Source organism: Tribolium madens, unplaced genomic scaffold (assembly GCF_015345945.1).
Source record: "Tribolium madens isolate multiple individuals breed KSU strain unplaced genomic scaffold, Tmad_KSU_1.1 Scaffold_97;HRSCAF=244;Tcas5.2_LG3a, whole genome shotgun sequence".
NCBI classification, from domain to species: Eukaryota; Metazoa; Arthropoda; class Insecta; order Coleoptera; family Tenebrionidae; genus Tribolium; species Tribolium madens.
The window spans coordinates 42,727-48,088 of record NW_025401069.1 but is presented as its reverse complement, the minus strand read 5'-3'; positions in this window follow the sequence as shown (position 1 = coordinate 48,088).

The following is a 5,362-nucleotide window of genomic DNA, read 5'->3' as shown; positions in this document are numbered from 1 at the left end:
AAAAGAAGTACAAAATTTAAAGTATCATTGCAAGGTTTTGAATAACAAATTAAGAAATATGACCAATAAATACAACCAATGTTTGAACAAAATTAAAGAGTTGGAGTCAACAAATGAAGAAAATTTAGAAAATTTAAGCTTGTTTCGAAAAGTGTCCAAAGGTGTAGAAGAAAATGACGGAAAAGCCATATTTCTTATGGATATAATAAAAAATTATTGCAAAAAAGCTCCTCGTTGGACAGAAACATCAGTTCGGTTGTGTACCATTTGGCGATTTTGTTCTCCTAAAGGATACGAGTTCTGCAGAAATCATCTAGCGAAGCTCCCGTCAAAAATGACCATTTCCCGRTATTTAGGACATTTCAACGGTTCGSGTAATTTGATAAAGAGAAGATTAACTGCCGAAATTTCGAAACTAAAAAATCCAGTAGAAAGAATTTGCTCATTAATCATCGATGATATGTCTATTAAAGAAAAAATGTTTTATAGCCGATCGGAAGACTATATTTACGGCCTAAGTAATTGCGAACCCAACACGGTAGGAAAAAAACCAGATATTGCAAATCAAATGCTGTGTTACGTGATTCATGGTTTGAGTACCAAATTCACAATACCAGCAGGCTACTTTTTWCATTCATCTCTAAAATCTGAACAATTTTACAAAATAACTTTAGAAATTTTAGAACTCCTTACTTCTTGTGGATTTATTGTTCTCAGAATTGTAACAGACAATTTTTCGGCAAATGTTAAACTCTTTAAAAATCTTTGTAATGGAGAACTTAAAAATTCGATTATTYATYCCTTCTTGGCACCCATGCCCCTGTTTTTAAGTTTTGATTTCTGTCATGCTTTAAAGAATGCACGAAACTTATTTTTGGACCGAGAAATGCATTCCAGTGACGGTGTTATTTCGTCAGAATWTTTAAAAAAATTATACGSTTTTCAAAAAGGTTTACCTGTGAAACCTGTAAAATTTTTGACAAGAAAACATTTATACCCAACAAATTTTGAAAAAATRAATGTTTTGAGAGCAATTCAAGTATTTTCACCRGCTGTTAGTTCATCTTTAAAATTTTTGCAAGAAAACAAACATTCCAAATTTCAAGGAGTAGACGCCACAGTTAAATATATTGAAACCATGTATAATTTTTTTCAGGTCCACAATGTTAGCAGCAGAAATCATTACATCAAATCATTGGACAGTACGATTGCACCATATATTAATATTTMAGACSATCRTTTACACTGGTTAAACGTTACATTTCCAAATTATATTGAAGATATTCAAAATTCCTCTCAGTCAGTCGGTGTCCAAGGTCTAACGGATGAAACTGCCCATGCTTTAATATTTACAGCTAGAAGTACATATCTTTGTGTTAAATTTCTTTTGCAACAAAGTGGGTTTTATTATGTTTTAACGCGATCATTCAGTTCAGATGCTGTTGAAGCTATGTTTTCTCATGTTAGGCTCGGGGGAGGTTCAAACGACGCAACTGACGCGAGAACAGCCGAATATGCTCTAAGAAAATTTTTACGCTGTGGCATTGTAAAGGCATCAAAATTATCCAATACTTTAGAAAGTATTGATTATATTAGTTCGGCACAAGTTTCAAAATCTCAACCTGAAAGTGAACTATCATTTTATGATGTAATTGACCCAGAGTTGCTATTACCTTTTGAAATATTAGAAAAAATTAGACATTTAAAAAACATTATTATTCCTGAGAACAGCATATATGCAGCATCTGTTGCTTTTGTAGCTGGTTATATTATAAAAAAATTAGACGAGACATTTCACTRCGATACATGTCTCTCACCATTATTATCTACGGTAACTCCAGGACCTTTATTACGTTTAATTTGTCTTCAAGATCGTGGTGGTCTGATATACCCTAATTTTAAGTTTGTGGGTATTTTAAAAGAATTATCAGACATTGTTTCGCAGGTTTTACCATATTTATTTGCAGAAAATCCTTGCYAACAATTAGTCAATCTTTTATATCCACATATTCTTCAAAACGTCATTTTTACCTGCAATGAACATAAAGAAAAGATTTGTAAATTAATAATTGAACTCTTGTCTAAACCAATTTTAAATAATATTTGTCTCGAAAAAACCGATAATGTAAAAAGGAAAGTTGTTCAGAACAAACCCGTAAGTCGAAAAATTTTTAAATTATAACAACATGATGTAGCCTCATCGAAGAAATCTGGTACAATAATTATTCTTCCCGATTGGTTCTTTCATGTTATTTGATTTCATTATTATAATTAATACATATTTCTATTGTATTGTTGAATTTTTGTTAACGTTTATTAAAAAAGAACAATTTCCATCAATAATTATTATTTAACTTAAAAGTAAGAAATTTATTTAGAAAGAATGAATTTATTAATGAAGTCCAGATGATTTTCAGTTAACCAAGTAGATGGCATTACTTACCGGACGATTTCGACGATATTTTTGAGGTTAGGAGAATTGACTTTTGGTTCGTTATGTTACGGCCGTATGGAGCGCAGCGGAAGACAGATGAAGTTGGCCATGACTAACCTTTTAAAGGTTGGGAAACACATCATTAAATCTCATGAGGAGTAATAATATTACTTCTCTTGGGCGGTAATATGCAGTATAGCCAATCTTAAAATTACAAAAATACCCCGAATTTTTTCTTTTAAAATGTCAAGTTACGCATAATATTTTGCTAAATTAGTATTCAATTGCTTTTGTAGCAGTTTCTCTTACTTCTGGGGGAGTACACTGCTCCATTTCGACGATTTTAAATCAGATTCACATTATTATTTTAATATTTTCTTTGACATTTCTGAAATGTCAAAAATCAAACGCCATTTTGATGTCCTACCACGTTTGTAATGGCATTACCTTTTGTGCTTTATCCGATCTCGAGGCTAGCGCCTCTCGATCGTATACATAAGCACATAGTTTAAAAGTTTGTATTTTTCTCTTTTACAGTGGTATTTTTTTCCAGCTGTCTTAACTTTTTGTGTAATAAATTTTTAAAAAGAGAATGTTTTCGCCAAAAAAATCAATTTAATCTAAAAACTAAGCAAAATCGACTAATAGAAGTTTAGTTTAAAAACATTGAAATTAAAAGCTACATTCTAAAATACCAAGAAACATAATATGGTGTTTCATTTAAAAAAAAACATGTTTGTATTGTTACTTATTTTTGGACTAGCCTGTATATTCAAAAATATTTTCTTGAAATGCGCCCTAGAATATAAATAAAGTCTACAAAATATCAAAATTCCCACTTAAATAATAACTGAGCTACAGAAGACCGGGGCTGAGATGAAGAACCATGTATACCTACTAATACAAAGTGTCCGTAAATGATGACGGATCAAGTTCGATCATTATGAAACGGTGCTACTAAACTTATCAGTTGTTACAACTTATCAGTTGTTAGTTTACCCTGAATTTGAAAGTGGACTAGGTCCGACTAAAATTCGTCCTTCGCGCATCAACAGAGATGTGTTCTTCTCAAACCGCGTCAGCTCTAACCTGTTTAACTTCGTACATCTTACACCTGCAAATCATTTTTAAGGCTCTAGGGTACCGAATGAACTATTCAGATTTGGTGTACTGTTAGTTGCATACTCGACATTTTGTGGCAGTTGTCAATCATCCGACCTTCTCTACCTGGTGCCTTGTCCCTTTAGTCATAAAATGGAAATAATGTAAACAAACAGAATTTCACCTACGATGAGTTTCTCTCATTTCAGAGATTCAGATTCTAGCTTAGTAGAAAAAAAAGTTCATTTTAATTCCCATCACATTGGCGGTTTTAATTTTTTGACAATAATGTCACTTTGAAAAATGAGTTTTTGCAAGTTAAATAAAAAAATTTGTGGGAAAAACATAATTTTGATAAATAGCAACTCAAAGAAACAGCTTTCAGATAAAAAACAAAGTCATTTTTAACAAAAACTATCATTATTTAATTAGTAAATAAAAAAAAATATCTTTTATTTTAGCAAAATCCAAAATCAAGAGAAAAATTGAATTTTTTTTTGGCGTAAAATCAAAGATAAATTTTTTTTTTCTTTTGTAAAGTCAATCCGGGAACATACTGTATACTAATAAAGATCAAGTACCTGAAACTGGAATTTAAAATTTCACAACAAGAATGTTGATTGAGGTTTAGAAATTAGAAAATGACTAAATCTTCCATAAGCTCATTATTAGTCATTATGCTCAGATAAACCAGGTGCTTATACCAACCCAGTTCCAGAAAATTTTAAAAAACAATGTTTAGTGGTGGGTTTTGCTAAATTTTAGGGTGGTGGTAGGAACTTATATATTGAAAACGTACAATTTTACAGTTTACAAGAAAAAAAAAACAAACGGCCCCTCCTCATAAATGTTTTCAAAATTGGAAAAATACTTCGATTTCGATGGAAGCTGCAATTTTGTAATACACATAACACAATAACGATAAACATAATATGTGTCTCACCACAAATACCTAGAATCGTTTTTAACACAAAATTAATTTGGCTAATTAGAGCTGTCCGTAAAGACCAACCCATATAATAATTCCTAAGCAAAAACCGTCCTCAGTGAAATTAATATAAATATTATATTTTAATTTTTAATTTTTTAGGTTTACGTATTGGACTTACTGCCTTTATACTAAACCTATCTATTATTTTAATTTATTTTTAAATAGACGAATAATTAAAAAATGAAGTTTTGGAATGAACTAACAATTCTCTTCTTGAGGGGTGCAGATGCATATCTTTGCTTTGATTAAACGCAATAAAACCATCATGTTGTGGGTTTTACCCTGCGGTGCGGCCCAGCCTGTCATAAATTGTGCTCCAGGTACAGAAAATCGTGTATTATTGGTTGCCTACTTTTCATTTCATTTACATTTCATCACGCGACATCTCGTCACGGACACTTCATCCCGGCGACAATTCTCACTGCGACACTTCATCACATCCCAATTCATCATTTTGCCAATTCATCACATACAATTCCATCACATCCATTTGCAAAATTTTGCTGTAAAATACTGGTTTGCGGAATTACATTTTAAATGTTTATTATGCTTTACAGAAAATTTCAGAAAAAAAACTTTGCCAAGTTTTACGAGTATAAAAGAAAACAAAACACTCACATTTTATAAAATGATGGTGACAGGTTTCGATTACAACAAACAATTAATTAAAGATTATTTATATTTCCTACCAAATAATTTTCATGAAATAACACATATTTATCAAAGACCTTCAAATGATATTTTAATTGTTGTTAATAATCTGTACTATCTGATTGATTTTCCTGGATTTAATGTTGGAAATGGATATAATGGACAATCTATTGAAATTTTAGGTG